The sequence below is a fragment of the Onychomys torridus genome, chromosome X, assembly GCF_903995425.1.
Source record: "Onychomys torridus chromosome X, mOncTor1.1, whole genome shotgun sequence".
NCBI lineage: Eukaryota > Metazoa > Chordata > Mammalia > Rodentia > Cricetidae > Onychomys > Onychomys torridus.
This window is the reverse complement of record NC_050466.1, coordinates 100,410,524-100,427,946: the sequence shown is the minus strand read 5'-3', so window position 1 is coordinate 100,427,946 and position 17,423 is coordinate 100,410,524. Positions and strand designations below refer to the sequence as shown.

Here is a 17,423-nt window from a genome sequence, read left to right as displayed (position 1 = left end):
AGTCACATGGCTATCACTCAACACATTTACAATTTCCAAGGCTCTGCCTTCTCTCCACCCCCATTGCAACAGAGGTGGAAGTCCTTCTAGCTATTCCAAACTCAAGTTTTATTACAGAGTAGAAAATTATGATGAGCACCTCCAACATAACCACTGATGAGAAAGATGTTTCTTAACTGAGTCATCCCTCCCCGAAGGGGTGAAGCAAATTCTATTTCTTTATGCTTACTTTTGAAAATTATTGCAGGATTGCTGAAGGCAGCAAAAAGACCACTTGCACTTAGGGAACTCATACTTCCCCAACACTTAGATTTTTCATTTGACTGAAATCAGCTCAGTGGACCTCTCGTTAAATAGCATGATTGGCTGATTGCAGATATTGTAGCTGACATAAGTTTCCAGTAGGCATTAGGGACAGACCTCCACACTAAAACATTGTATGAAAAATATCCATTCAAAAATAAACTTTATATTAGTAAGTTTTAAAGATGCTTAGATTTTTATAATGGAAATATGCTCAAGATATACATTTAAAAAGAACATATTCTGTTTTGTAAAAATAAATGACTATTTATACTTAAGTGTACATCAAAGTTCATAAATATAATAAAACATTCTTGATTAATGACTTTTCTTTTACTTATCCATTGCTTACATGTTCTCTATTTTCAGTAATAAATATGGACTTTAAGTGTAAGAACACAATAGTAATACTATCAAAAAAGAAAGAGAGACTCATCCATTCAAAATATTTATTGAGGACATATAATATTCCTTCCTACTTTACAAGGCTGCCTTTTAACATGGGTGCTTCCACTCACTAGGAGAGGGCTGTGCACGAAATAACTTGATTTCTATTGTGTCAGTCTCTAGAAGGAATTTTTTGGAATAGTGAAGTAAAAGATGCATCATTGAGTGTACAGGAAGAAGCCATCTCTTTGAATGATGATAGCACTGTGCCATGAATTTGGTATGTTTTATTTCATGTAACCTGGATAGTTATGCTTTTGATAATATCAATCAGAATGTCAAATAAAGTATGATAAGTTACTTACACATATTATTTTATTGAACCCTCACAATAACAATCAAATGAGGCACTTTTATTATTTCTGTTCTACATTTGGGGAAATTGAGGTCGAAGAATATCAAGTAACATGTCAAAGGTTATTTTCTGGCTTGCTTTCTGTTGCTAGGATAAATACCATGATGAAAAACAACTTGGGGATCTATGGTGGATTGAATAATGTCCCCCAGGGGTTCATATATTTGCTTACTCACCAGGGAATGGCACTATCTGAAGGAATTAGAAGGATTAGAAGGTGTGGCCTAGTTGTCATAAATGTGTCAAGGGGTAGGGGCTTTGAGTTTTCAAAAGCCTATGCAAGTCCCCTCCTTCTCTCTGCCTACAGATTAGGGTGTGGATCTCAGCTACTCTTCCAGTGCCTTCCTGCATGGCACCATGCTTCCTGTCTTGGTGATAATGGACTAAACCTCTAAAACTATAGGCAAGCCTACAATTAAATGCTTTCTCTCATAAGAGTTGCCTTGGTTATAGTGTCTCTCCACAGCAATAGAACATTGACAAAAAGAGGGTTTATTTGAACTTGCAGGTTAAAGTCCATTACTGAGTGAAGTTAAGGCTGGAACTCAGGCACTCTCTTGAAGCAGAAACCACAGTGAACCTCTGCTTAATGGCTTGCTTTTTCTAGTTTGATCAGTTGGTTTTCTTATACAAACCAGGCCAACCTGCATAGAATTATACTGTCTGCAGTGGTGTGGGCCATCTTACATCAATTAGCAATCAAGAAAACACGCCATGGACATGTTCACATGTCAATCTGATGGAAACATTTCTTCACGTAAGGTTACTCTTCCCAGGTGTGACAAACTGAAACCAAAGGTTATATCACCAAATTATATCACCAGTAAGTAGTACAGTCAGAAGTCAATCTCTGTTATTTTTATTGCAAAATCATGAATAAAATCATAGCCAGTATGAATGGTAATGGTGCTTAAGTGAATAGACTAAAGTCAGACTGTATGGGCTAGAACACTTTCTCTGTACTTATCAGCTGTGTGATCATGAGAAAGTTGTTACTATCTATGGGCCTTTCCTTTCCTTTCCTTTCCTTTCCTTTCCTTTCCTTTCCTTTCCTTTTCTTTTCTTTCTTCTTTTTCCCCCCCAGAGCTGAGGACCAAACCCAGGGCCTTGCACTTGCTTTTCTTTTCTTTTTTATTGTTTCCCCGGAGCTGAGGACTGAACCCAGGGCCTTACACTTGCTCGGCAAGTGCTCTACCACTGAGCTAAATCCACAGCCCCTGTATATGGCCCTTTTCTATGAAATGAAGGTGATCGTAGATCTTAACAGGGTGACATAGGTAAACACCTGAGAATATAAAAGCCTGACAATAGTAGGTGCTGCATTATAGTACATTATGCTGAGATGTGATACTTCAGACACACACAAAAAACATAGTCACTCATACATGAAAGACAAAAAGTTGATTTCATAGAAATAATGTATGATAGCTACCATTAGGTAGTTAGAAAAGAGTAAGAGGGATGCTAGTAGCTAGCAAAGTTGCATATAAGGATGTTATAGTGCTCTACAATTCAATAGGTTGATTGCAGTTTATATCACCAATATGACTACCCAAACATGAGGCAAATAAGGATGGCACCAATGTGCATGCCAAAGCAAATGGGAAAAGCCCAAGAGTCTCAACCTCACAAAGAACTACAGGTAATTAAGGAATGCTGAGAACAGGAGAAGTAGTCTACTCCAGGGAAGAGCACACACTGAAAACATATATACATACAAATAACATCATGCAGACTGAACAGGACATTTTATGCATATATATATAGTTATATAGTTATATGCTTGCAATAACAATGAAAAGAGAGGCCATGAATTTTAAGGAGAGCAGAAAGAGGTATATGAGAGGGTTTGGAGGGAGGAAATGGAAGGGAGAAATTATGTAATTATATTAATCTCAATTTTTTTTTACATAATTAAAAGAAGGAAGTTAGAAGTTTTCAAATGCACACAAATAATGAATATTCAAGGAAATTACTAGGTTAATTACTATGATATGATCACTACACATTGCACATAAGTATGGAATTCTCATATTGTAATCCACAATATACATAATTATCATGTGCCAATTAGAAAGCCAACTTTGAAGTCTTGGAAGATTTCTCAACCAATAAACTTTTGGCTTCACAAATATAAGGATTTGAATTCAGATATGACACAACATCTGTAATCCCAGAAATGGGAAGAGTGCATGTGGATCATAAGGATTCACTGGTCAGCAAGTGGAGACAAACTGGTAAGCTTCAGGTACAGAGAGAGAACCTGCCTCAAAAACAATGTGAATATGATGGAGGAAGACACTGGCCATCAACTTCATAGGCAAGTTAATCCACATACACATTCACTTATGAATATGTCACACACAAAATTTAAAAACTAAACAATAAAAATAAAGACAAATTTACAAATGAAACTGAAGCAAAATAAAAATTAAAATCATTAAAAGCAATAACAAATACAGTTTTATAACTTTAGATTGCAACTTTTTTTTTTTTTTTTGCTTTTTCGAGACAGGGTTTCTTTGTGTAGCTTTGCGCCTTTCCTAGATCTTGCTCTGTAGACCAGGCTGACCTCGAACTCACAGAGATCCTCCTGCCTTTGCCTCCCGAGTGCTGGGATTAAAGACGTGTGCCTCCACCGCCCGGCGGGGCAACATATTCTTGTACCAAAAATAATCAAATTCAAAAGTAAAATGCTTAACAGATTAAAAATATGATAGCAAAAGCAACCATGTTTTATTCTTACAAAACACTCTGAGAGTTTGGTGATCTGTAATTCCTTCACTTCCTCCCCACACTGCAATCTGAGAAGTATATATTTTCAAGAAGCTACAAAGAAAACCTAAACAATTGAAAACCCAAATTAATTCAATGTAAGTGTCAATTCATTTCAAAATTAAGAAACCCACTTTGAATTTTTGCTACAAAGTTCACCAGAGAGAAATGGTTGCGCATCCCTAATTCTACCTGTAATTATAACTTGTCACTTGTGAGACTTAGCTTTTGGCTGTCACTGTTAACCTGTATGAGACAAACATTAAAAGTCAGAAGTTGTTATATCCAATAGTATTGAACACTGACGAACGTCTGTTATCATAAACTATTAATGTGAAGAACTTCTGACATTTCTCATTCATTCATCTGCTCAAATTGAAAGGTAGGCACATTTACTCTGGATTATATATATTAGGGGAATAGTCTAATTTTATTCTATGCTCCCCTCTAAAGAAAAATCCACTCAATTTGTCTTTGAACCCCTTAGAAATTCTCTAGTTATTTTAGAGAAATTTAATGTTTAGGTTTCTGCCCTGTTAAAATACCATTTGCTCCTGACCCCAGTGCCTGATTTTAGCCAACAGCTAACTCTACATGCATTATGTAGTCTATTATAGTCTGAGGATAGAGAAATGGGAGGGCGAAATTTTTGTTAGAGAGATTTTAGTTCTATTAGTTAAAAAAGTAGTGTTTGGCTTTTGTCAATAGTAGCCTTTTTTTTTTTTTTCAGGATAAATGTTCTTTTACAAATCGTTGGGCAGTGTTAAAGTTTGGAAAACCTTCTGCTCACAAATCAGAGTACATTACACGTGGGACAAAACTGGGGCCGCCTGCACACAATGTAATTACTGCAATGTTAATCTAGATCACTTCCCAAATGCAAACAGCATGGTCAGTACCTGCAGCAGAGTTGAGATATATTTATAATTTATGTAGATCCATGCAAATGAGTGTGTGACAGTTGTGCCAAGCATATCAAATGAAATACTTCAAAGGTTAGAATGAGCTTTGAGAGAGCATCTAGCTCACCTTTTAGGTCTTGCTGGGATTATAGCAAAATTATCTCACAAAGCTAAAAAGATTTTCTTTTAAATCTCTGAAGAGAAACCCCAGACACTTGGTGATATATTCCAACCTTATTTCTTATGCAAATGGCTCAGACGTAATGGAGACAAGGTTACCATAGTAAATAATTTCCATTTCCATCACTTTTTCAAGTGAATCAGACAACAAATCCACCAATAAGAGCTGTCCAGTTGGTAATCATATGCATATTTAATGTGTAAAACAATCTAAAACACAGAGCAATCTACAGCAATCATGAGGGTTATGTGGGGATTGTCTACATTTATAATGTTTAACAACGTAGCCTTTGTCTCGGAAAATGGTCTTGTTTTTCTAACTAGAACTGAATTCCTATTTATTATTGCAACACAATACAGATCTCCCTAGAAGGATATGCGTCCTATCAACTCAGGTCTCAATTCATTGAGAAAGAGAGTTTGAAAGACATTTCTCTTAATGCATTTACAAACACTAACATCTACTCTAGCAGCTCTGAAGAAAGGGGCTTGTTCCTGAGGCAAGGTCACTGCTGGGGCATGATTTAGAGGCCCCATTGACTCTGTGATGCAAATGGGACCAATGTTCTTTACCTCTCTGTGGCTCTGGGACAGTGGCCAACTTCTTCACTGATCATGTTTCCTCTAAGCAACTCGGTGTATGAGCCTCAATACCACCATAACAGTGTTTTGTGTATTTATATCCTACTTTCTATTAAGCCAGTTTTCCTTCCCTTGAATTTTGTCTTTACTAGGTAGAGCATTCAAATTTACCCTTAAGCTGGTAGACAGATATTGTCTCTCAGAAATGCTTTTATTAATCTAAGACACACTACCTCCTCATTTGGCATGTCATCTTCACAACATACTCTTGCATCAAACTAGTTTCATATGCTGTGGCAGAGATTTGTGAAAGGCCAGATTTTAAATTCTCTCCATTTCATAATGTTCTTAGATCAGGTCTGGTAGTCACAAATCCTCATAAGTACTACAGATGTCACTTGGCAGATGTCCTGGACACTGGTCCAACTTGAGGCCCACGCCACCCTGACCCTGCCTGGATGGCCAGGAACCAGAGGCTGATGGATAACCCAGAGACCTAGAATAGACCAAACATTACTGACCAAAAAAAAGTCAGCAAAATGATTCCAAATGATATTCTGTTATGCTTATAGATTTGTGCCTAGCTCAATTGTCATCAGAGGAGCAGGTGATGGGAGTAGATACAGAGACCCACTGCCAACCATTAGGCAGAGCTCAGGGAACTCCTCCCTCCACTCCACTGCCAACCCCTGCTCCCTCCTTGGCCCCCGCCCCTCCATTCCCTACCCCCTCACCATCAGAATAGTGGGAGGAAAGATTGTAGGAGCCAGAGGGGTCAAAGGACACCATGGTAACTCAGTCCACAGAATCACTAAGAGGTGGACTTTGGGGCTCACAGAGACTAAAGTGGCAATCATGGAACTTGCATTTATCTGCAGTAGGTCCTCTACATACATGTTATGGTTCTTAGCTTGATGTTTTTGTGGGACTCTTGACAGTGGGAGTGGAAGGTACCTCTGACTCTTTTACCTGTTCTTGGGACCCTTTATCTCCTACTGGATCACCTCGTTAGTCTTGCTTTGAGAGCTTGTGCCTATTCTTATTGCATCTTGTTATACTATGTTTGGTTGATCCCTGGGAGACCTGCTCTTTTTTGAAGGGAAATGGAGGAACAATGAATCTGGAAATGGGGGTTGCTGTGAGAAGTGGAGAGAAGGGAAACTGTGATTGAGGTACAATGTATGAGAGAAGAATGAATAAATAGATAGATAGATAGATAGATAGATAGATACATAGATACATAGATACATAGATACATAGATACATAGATACATTGATACATAGATAAAGTCTGTTCTAGCATCAGCCTGGGTTGTTTAGGGATCTCCAGGGGACCCTCAGGATAATGCACAGTCTAAAAGATCACTGTTTTACACAATCTGGAGTAACTTAGAGTAGAGCATATCTCAGCAATACTGCCTCTCTCCGGATCCCTAATTTTATTAATATGAGTATTCTTTTTCTTTTGATTAGTTTGGCTAAGAGTTTCTTCATCTTTTCAAAGAACCAACTTTATTTCATTGATTTTTCTTTCATTTCCATTTCATTGATTCGTGCCTTGATTTTAATGATTTCTTTCCATCATCAGTTTTGAGTTTTGCTTGTTCTTATTTGTCCAAAGCCTCAATAAGCATCAAGCTATTTGTCTGAGATTTATCTGATTTTGTAATGTAGTCATTTAAAGCTATAACTTTCCCTCTTAGAGTAGCTTTCATCATGTCCAATAGATTTTGGTATGTTACTCTTTCATTTTCCTTCTTGTCTAGGAATATGTTGATTTTCCCAATGACTCATTTAACATTGAAGAGTATATTGTTTAGTCTCCATATGTTTGTGTATGTTCCTTAGTTTCTTTTGCTACTGATTTGCACTTTATTCTATTTTTATATGGTATAATTGATGAAATTATTTAAACTTTCCAGTATTTGTTAAGTCATGCTTTTTGTCCTAATAAATGATTGACTTTAGAGTATGGTCCATGAAATGGTGATGTGTGACACTTTTTGCCCGGTCATTAACAAGATGCCATCTTGGACTTTGTACCCATAGGAACTAGAACACACGAGTACAGTGGTAGCCAACTCTATGGAATGGTAGCTGAGCTATTAACATTCTTTTGCAGAAAGAGTAAAGTAGGGGCAGGTGTATCCTCCCTTGAGATAGTGTTTCTATGCTCCTTCTTTCAGCTATCAGTGATCTTAAGTGATGCTGGACTTTATAGGAAGTAAAAAGTTAATTGAAAAAGAAATTGTATCATCAGCTTCTAGGAAATCATGATCCTTATGGAGGGATTTTTGCAGTGATGGAGCTGTTTGTGGGTCACCACACTCCTGTAAGTAACCCTTCACTTATGCTCTGTAGGAAAAAAGCAATAAACTAATTGGTCTCATCAAGTTGCACACAATGAGATTGTGCTTTGGTTTGTCATGGTGCCCATATAGGGTTAATAAACATTTTTTGTGTTTCCCCAGGAAAAGTTAATACAACATGCTGGCATCTGAGAAGAATGTGTATTGTGTATTACTGAATGAATATTCTGCAGACATCTTGTAAGTCCACTTGATCTGTGATATCATTTAATTCAGATGTTTGTTTATTTTCTGACTTGATGGGCTGTTGATTGGCCAGAGTGAGGTACTAAGGTCACCAACTTCTATTGTGTTAGGGTTAAGCTGTAACTTCATATCTAGTAGTATTTGTTTTATGAAATCAGGTACACCTGGGTGTGGTATATATATGTTTAGAGTTGTAAAGTCTTTTTGATGGATTGTTACTTTAGTCAAATATGAAGTGTCCTTTTTTTTTCTGTTCTTGCTAATTTTGGTTCAAAGTTTATGTGGTTAGTTTTCATTGTCAATTTGACATTCTCCAGTCTCTGTGAGGGATTGTCTAGATCAGATTGCTCTGTGTGTATTTCTGTGTTAATTATGTAGGAGGAGACTCCCACTGTTAGCAATCTCATTTTCAGTTTTCCTGGAATACATAAGAATGAAGAAGGTAAATTGAGCATAGATATGAATGCATTCAATCTCTCTTTGTTTGTGGCTTGTGGCTGTGACATGACCAGTTCTTTCGAGCCCCTGCTGCTCTGCTTTTGTGATATTATGGACCTGGAATGGTGAGCCAAGATAAGTCCTTTCTCCTCTGAATTGCTTTTGTCAGGCAGGGTATTTTAACCACAGCAACAGTGCTTGAAATAGATTGTTCCTCCCTTTCACTTTAAGGTAGCACCTACCTTTTGTGGTGTGATGTACTTGACGGAGACAACAGCTAGATCCTGACTTTTACACTAGTATACTATCTGTCTTTTGATTGGGGGAATTGGTACAATTTGTATTCACTCCTACTACTGAAAAGTGTTATTTTGTTGACTTTACAGTGTGATGTTTGCCCGGTCCTGTTTTGCTTACTCTTAATCAAGGATGTTGTTCCTTTGGCCTCATGAATATGTTTTTTTCTTTTCAGTCCAAATAATTCCTTGAAGTGTCTTTTTCAGTCTTGCTTAGTGGTCATAAATTCTCTAAACCTTCTTTTGTCATGACAGGTTTTCCTTTTTCTTTCAATTGTAGACAGATTTGCTGGGTAAGGCAGTTATTGTCTCTCAAAACTTGAAAGACATCATTCCTAGATCTTCTGGATTTTTAAGTTTCTACTGAGAAATCCACCATTATTTTGGTGGGCCTGCCTTTGTATGTGACTTAGTGCTTCTCTCTTGCTACCTTCAATATGCTTCCATTGCTCTATGTATTTATTTTCTCATCTCATGAGCAGACATTCTTTTCTGACCATGTCTATTGGGTTTTCTACAAGCTGACTGTATTAGTCAGGGTTCTTTAGAGAACTGATAAAACTCTCCCTTATTCGTATAGAACAAGTGCTTTCACCTGTCAAAAGACTAGGGCTGTGGCGTTGTTTCCGTCTGCTAGGCTGCTAGTTGAGGTACAAGACAGACCCCAGTACTCCCAAGCTTATGTTTCACCAGTCCTGTTTTTTTCTGTGAAATTTCCAATGCTGTTCCCGAATGCTTGTCAACTTGGCATAAGCTAGATTCATTTGAGAAGAGGAAACCTCAACTGAAAACTTAACCCAATCAGATTAGTTTGTATACTACCTGGTGACTGATGTGGAAGATCCCAGGCCCCTGTGAACAGTGCCTTCCCTGAGCAGGCAGTTCTATGATGTATAAGAAAGCAGGTTGAGCAAGCCAGAAGGTCCAAGCCACTAAGCAGTGTTACTCCATTTTCTGCTTCCAGGTTTTCACTGGAGTTCTTGCTCTGACATTCCTTCTTGATGAGCTGGTGAACTGAAATATGTCATTCCTATATCTCCTGGATTTTTAAATTTCTATTGAGAAATCCACCATTATTTTGATGAGCCTCACTTTATATGTAAGTCAAAGAAATCCTTTCTTTCCCAGGTTGCTTTTTATGATGGTGTTTTATCACAGCAACGGAAAGCCAAATAAGAAAATGGTGTTTGTTCACTGGCAGAGATAACACTGATCTGCTGATTGAAAGGGTATCTTGTGTAGCCATTAACCTAGCAGTTGGCAGGTTCTGCAGCCATTTTGGTCCCTTAGGACGAGGAATGGTGGGAACCTTGGCAGTTGTATTCTTATAACTAGAGGACAGAATGGTGGCAGAGGATGGAATGGGAACACTAATCTCATCCAGGCATTAGGTGGGGTTAGAGACCCTCAGGTATGCTGAACTCACCTGGGAAGTGGTCATTGCCTAAGCTCTGTGGTTGTACATTCCTCGACTGGCCACTGAGTAAGGTTCGAGCATTGTAAGTATCTTAAGCACATCAGAGTGAAGGATGAGACTGAAGCCACATGGGTGTATGTGCATAGTGTTTATGGAAAAAAACTAGCATGGTTAAAGTCTTGCAGAATGCAGTCTTTACTGAGGAACCAGCAGGGCAGAAGCCCAGGGGCATGTACATTCCTCACAGCACAATGGGAAGGCTGCTTTCCTCACCTGGGTAAAGGATCAGGCATGCAGTCCTCAAAGGGATTACGGGTGGAGTTGAAGGCCCTGCTGTGCTGTTTTTACCAAATGGACAGGGCAGGTTGAAGCCTTAGGGCATTTTGCTCTTTCAGATAATGGGCTAATACAGGTTTTAAAACAGTTGTCCTAATATACTGAAAGACCTAAAGAAAAACATGTAAAAAGAAATAAAATAAGACAGGAAAATAATCCATGGACATAATAAGAATGCAATATGTGTGTGTGTGTGTGTGTGTGTGTGTGTGTGTGTGTGTGTGTACATGTGCGTGTGACATATATTTATAATTTATAAAATTATAATATATGTTATTTTCAAAATGAAGATTAATCTGATACTAGAAACTGACTAAAATGCAGTCATAGTGTTAAATTCACTAGAGGAGTTCAGCAGCAATAGATTTAACTAGGGAGAAAAAGGAACCAGTGAATTCGATAACATTAATGTTGAGATTATGAGTCTGAAGAACAAAATGATAAGGAAAGTATACTAAACTTAAGAATCTCCCTCACACAGAGAAGTAAGCCAAGCACATGTCCCTGGTGTCTGGAAAAGTGGGGGAAAAGAGGCAGAAAACATGGAGACAAATTTGTAGAAAACTTTTCAAATTTAAAGACCTGAATATATGAATGCAAGCAACTTCATAAACCCTAAATAGTACCGAATCAAAAATGATATACAATGAGACACATTATAAGTTGTTGTAAACTTAAAACAAGTGGACCATTTGAAAGCATTGAGAGAAAAGTAACTTACCATCTTCACCGCAACCTCAGAAAAATTATCAGGGTGGGGTGTAGCAGTCAAAAACTTTTACACATCAGAACAATATATTTGAAGTACTGAAAGAAAAGTAACTGACAAAGGAGAATTCCATCTCTGACAACTTTATCTTTCAAAAATGAAGGGAACTTAACCTCATTAACCAAAAAGTTGAAGAAATTCATTATTACTGGAGCTTCTGTAGAAAAACGCTAAAGTTTGTCTTTCTAGTTGAAATGAATGGAGGAAGAGGCAAAGTGCTAGAGAGGTCCCCAGAAATCCACAAAGAAACCTCCCCTGCTCTGGTGATTGGATGGCCGAACACCCTAACTGTCATGGTAGAACTCTCATCCAATGACTGATGGAAGCAGATGCAGAGATTCATGGCCAGGCCCCAAGTGGAGCTCCAGGAGTCGAATGGGGGACAAGGGGGTTGGGGGGAGGCGTTGAGAGAGAGAGAGAGAGAGAGAGAGAGAGAGAGAGAGAGAGAAGGGATTATATGAGCAAGATATATTGAGACCATGATTGGAAAAAGCAAACTAGTGGAAACACATGAACTATGAACCAATAGCTGAAGAGTCCCCATGGAACTGGATCAGGCCCTCTAGATAAGTGAGACAGTTGATTAGCTTGAACTATTTAGGAGGCCCCCAAGGCAGTGTGACTGGGACCTATCCTTAGTGCATGAGCTGGCTTTTTGGAACCTAGGGCCTGTGCTGAGACATTCTGCTCAGCCTTGGAGAAGGGAGGAGGGGACTGGACCTGCCTCAACTGAATCTACCAGGCTGAGCTGAATCCCCAGGGGAATCCTTGTCTTGGAGGAAGTGGGAATAGGGGGTGGATTAGGGGGAGGGTGGGAGGATAGGAGGAGTGAGGACAGGGGAATCCATGGCTGGTATGTAAAATTAAATTAATTATAAAATAAAATAATTTTTTCAAAAAGTAATGAAGAAAAGTCTTAAACAACCTAAACGTTTGTATAGAAAATTCAATCTACAGACAGCTTACTACTAAGCTAGAATAAGGAAATAATAAAGATAGGGTTAAGATAGGAATCAGTGATTACAATTGCAGTACATTGAGCTCCATAGAGAAGCTCCAGGGCAAGCAAGAGCTGGACCGGCACTGGGCGACTCTGTGCCTTGCAGACGAAAATCAACTAAACATGGGCAAAGGAAATCCTAAGGAGCCGAGAGGCAAAATGTCCTCATATGCATTCTTTGTGCAAATTTGCCGGGAGGAACACAAGAAGAAGCACCCAGATGCTTCTGTCAACTTCTCAGAGTTCTCGAAGAAGTGCTCAGAAAGATGGAAGACCATGTCTGCTGAAGAAAAGGGGAAATTTGAAGACATGGCAAAGGCTGACAAGGCTCGTTATGAAAGACAAATGAAAACCTGCATCCCCCCCCCCAACAAAGGGGAGACCAAAAAGAAGTTCAGGGACCCCAATGCACCCAAGAGGCCTCCTTCGGCCTTCTTCTTGTTCTGTTCTGAGTATCGCCCCCAAATCAAAGGAGAGCACCCTGGCTTGTCCATCGGGGACATTGTGAAGAAGCTGGGGAGATGCGGAACAACACCGCTGCGGATGACAAGCAGCCCTGCGAGAAGAAGGCTGCCGAGCTGAAGGAGAAGTATGAGAAGGATATTGCTGCTACAGAGCTGAAGGAAAACCCCATGCGGCCAAGAAGGGAGTCGTCAAGGCTGAAAAGAGCAAGAAAAAGAAGGAAGAGGTAGATGAGGAGGAGGATGAAGAGGATGAGGAAGACGAAGATGAAGAAGATGATGATGAATAAGTTGATTCTAGCGCAGTTTTTTTCTTGTCTATAAAGCATTTAACCCCCCATGTACACAACTCACTCCTTTTAAAGAAAACAATTGAAATGTAAGGCTGTGTAAGATTTGTTTTTAAATTGTACAGTGTCTTTTTTTTATAGATAACACACTACGAATGTGTCTCTAGATAGCCCTGTCCTGGTGGTATTTTCAATAGCCGCTAACCTTGCCTGGTCCAGTCTGGGGGTTGTAAATTAGCATGGAAATTTAAAGCAGGTTCTTGTTGGTGCACAGCACAAATTAGATCTATATGGGGACGGTAGGGGTTTTTGTTTGTTTGTTTGTTTTATTTTTTGTTGTTTTCATCTGCAGTTGTCTCTGATGCAGCTTATATGAAGATAATTGTTGTTCTGTTAACTGAATACCACTCTGTAATTGCAAAAAAAAAAATGCAGCTGTTTTGTTGACATTCTGAATGCTTCTAAGTAAATACAATTTTTATTAAAAAAAGAATCAGTGATTACAGAAAGATAAGAGAAATTAAATTAATTCAGAGTTAATGCTTTGAAACAATCAACAAAAGTAACAAATCTTTACGTAAATTGTTAGAAAAGGCCAAGTGTGGTGGTGCACACCTGCAATCCCAGCACTTAGGAGGCAGAAACAAGCAGTTTTCATTCTTGGTTTTGTCATGAAGCTCATCAGTAGGTACATACTGAATACCTATTACATGTAGATTACATGTAAAACTTGCTTCATCATTAAAGAAGTGACTTATAATCTAACTGACTATAATAAAGAATTTTAGATAATTACCAAGAATTTTTGCTGTAAGAGGTAAGCTGGAATGTAAAGGCAACAAGAAGGTTAATAAAGCACTTCTGGATAAAAAAAGGTTAAGAGATTACCAAAGATTCCAGGTGCACTAATACAGCTCAGTCAGAATAAGAGGGTAATGTGGAAGCTTTCCTAGGGGTTTTTGTTTACACACCTGTACACAACACACACACACACACACACACACACACACACACACATCCACACACATGCACACATAAATAATTCTTTTTAAAAAATAGAACAGGGGCTGGAGAGATAGCTCAGCAGTTAAGTGTTTTTACTTTTGTAGACATTCCAGTTTTAATTCCTAGCACCCACATGATGGCTTACAGCCAACCATAGCTCTAGTTCCAGGGTATCTGATGCCCTCTTCTCATCTCTAAAGATACCAGGCATGCACATGGTACACATACATATATGCAGGCAAAGCAATCATACAAATAAGAAATAAAAATAATTTCATTCAGTACAGAATGAGTAGAAATGGATTAAGAAGAGCTCTTAGACCTTATGCCACGCAATTTATTTATCTTTATCAGTCAAAATGAGTTTCATAACACAGAGGCTACAGTGTTAGGAATACAGTTAGCAACATCTGGTTTAATGGAAAATTTCTATCCTGTACTCATGGACTTCTATACAAACCAATCTTCTTATACCATGATTGATTTTTTTTTTAAATTTTGTGTTCTGGAGTTAATCTAGGTTATTCTCATTGGCAAGCATTTTATAGGACTTTTAGGTTTTGGAGAGAAAATACTAGCTAGGTCTTTCATATTGTTGGTATTCTTGAAATGAGATCTTGGTATGTGGGCTTCCTCTGTTAGTTCTGAGTTTGTTATAAACAAAGCAGATTAGGACAAAGACAAGGCGTGGGGTCAGGTTGATTCTAGAGGTTGGAAATGGCTTGACTGGAATAAAGTCAGGTAGACAGAGCTCAGCAGGTTTACAGGATGTGCTTCCTGGTCCAAGCCTAGAGTGTAGGCATAGACCTAACTGGATGGAAAGGTTGAGCCCAGAATTCTAAGTTCGCCCTGTTTCACAAAAGGTGTGTGTAGCTGGAAACTTTCCTGTGTCCTGCCCAGTCCTGCAGACCCAAATAAATATACAGAGGCTTATATTATTTTTAAACTATGGCCATAGCAGGCTTCTCGCTAGCTAGCTCTTATATCTTAAATTAACCCATTTCTATAAATCTATACCTTCCCACATGGCTTGTGGCTTACTGGTACTTTACATCTTGCTTCTCCTGGTAGCAGCTAGCAGCTTCTGCCCCACTCTCCTTTCTTCTCTCCTGTCTCTCTGCCTGGATTTCCTGCCTGCCTCTAAGCTGCCTTGCCATAGGCCAAACTGATGTATTTATCAACCAATCAGAGCAACATATTCACAGCATACAGAAAGATATCCAGGTATTCATCAGACTAGACCTTGGAGGTGGAAGTGGGAAGGCTGGGTATGGGTTCTGTGTATTCTTTAAATTCCTTGAATTCTTTGATGAAGTTTATGATTATTCTTTTCAATTCTGTGTCCTGGAGTTCATCTAGGTTATTCTTACTGGCAAATATTTCTGGAGGACTGCTAGGTATTAGAGAGAAGATACTGGCTTTATCTTTCATGTTGTTGGTATTTTGAAGCCAGATCTGTACATTTTGTTGTTGTTGTTGTTAATTCTGAGTTGAGCTGGGTCCTAGAGTACATGGGAAGTCTGGGTGCTGACTGGGGTGATAGGGTTGTTGGAAATGGTACAAAAAGGACCTGTGGGTGATAGGAGGGCTCTGGTGGAAGCCCAGATGTTGGCTGAGACACAGGAGGGGGCAATCAGAGTAGGTTGGGACCTTGGTTGTGGATATTTTAAAAGTTTTTAAATGAATATTTATGATCTGGGGTGCCTCACGAATGTAAGACGACCATTTTCTTTCCCAAATAATAGTGGACTAGATTTTCCTTTTAGAGTATTTTTTCCATAGCCCTGTCTTTCTTCTTCTATTTTGAGACAGAGGCTCACAAAATTGTCTAGGCTGGTTGTGATCTCATGCTGAAAATAAGCAGGTCTTGAGTTTGAAACCTTCCTGCCTACTCTCCCAGGAAGCATAAATATAGGCTCTTTCCATTAAGCTAAGCAAAAGGGAAACTTCATTTTTAGAACACTTCTTTTGAAATGTTCTTTAATCTCTTCTTCAACATGATGGGAGTGTAGACGAATTTCTAAACAGTCTTATAAAATAAGGAACACAGAGCCAAATAAAGGGGTGAAAGCCTTAGAGATCAGAGAAACAGTGAGAGCCACCAGATCACCTTACTCACCACGTCACTGTAGCTCCCCCAGAAAGAGCTACTTCCTAACTTGTGCCTTTATTGCCTTGCTGCCCTCTCATTTGCTCTTAGCCCAGCTACCTCATTTCCTTGTCACTGCCTGTCTGTACAGACCTCCAGGTCTCTATGGTGGGTACTGGGATTAAAGGCGTGTGTGTTACCATGTTTTGCTGTTTCCTAGTTTGTCCTTGAACACACAGAGACTCTGATTGCCATGTGATTGGATTAAGGGCGTGTGCTATCACTGCCTGACTTTTGTTTATGGCTGGCTATGCCCTCTGATCTCCAGGCAAGCTATTTATTAACATACAAATAAAACATCACATTTCAGCACAAATAAAATCTCACCACACATTAACAATGTCCAGTACATAAACATTTGACAAATTCAGAGAAAATACTTCGTTATCTATTCTATTTTGGTGAGTCCAAAGTGTTATACCTAATTCATTTTCTATCCTAACTTCTACTACCAACTGAAAACTATTTTTTGATGTCTTTGAAACTTTTATACTTTACACCTCTTTAATGAGTTTCTGTTCTGAATTTGTTAACAAGGAAAATTACATCTATAACTATTTAACCTTCAACTCTCTCAGAGACCTGAGAAGGAAATATTAACTGAGTAAAGAGGATGTGAGAACAAGCAACTTCCAAAAAAATGTAATTCCAAAACAAAATTCTAATGTAATTCTTCACTGAGTAGGGAGAAAAAAACGTAAATACAGAAGCACAAAAGACCCAGGAAATCCTGTCTAAGAGAAATTAAGACTAAGAGAAATCCTGAGCAAAAAGAATAATGTTGAAGACCTGCCATGCCTGATATCAAGTTATTCTACAGAGTCATCTTTAGTGTCTATGCTGATTTAGTTAAGTGAGAGTTGTAGGCTCTCCTGAAGATCGTGCCTAGGTTTCCAGTAGCAGGCATGATTTCCCTCTTGTTGAGTGGGTCTTAAGTCCAATTAGAGAGTGCTTGGTTTCCACCGAGGCATGAGGCATGCACGATCCATTAGGGTTTTTATGCCAAGCTGGTTGTTGTTTTGGTTCATAGTTTTCCTACCTGGGTAGGAATGTTGGTTGCTTCACTTCCCTCCTTTTGAAGCTCACATTGTGCCTCCTGGTACCATGAAAGCTAGTGCGCAGGGAAGGGGCTTTCAAGTCAGGTCCAGCTCAGGGGCTTCTGA

General features: G+C 38.8%; 1 pseudogene; it reads left to right on the top strand.

Moving 5' to 3' along the window:
- The first annotated feature begins 12,478 nt into the window (after positions 1–12,478).
- LOC118574452 lies at positions 12,479–13,106 on the top strand (annotated as a pseudogene).
- The last annotated feature ends 4,317 nt before the right edge of the window (positions 13,107–17,423 follow it).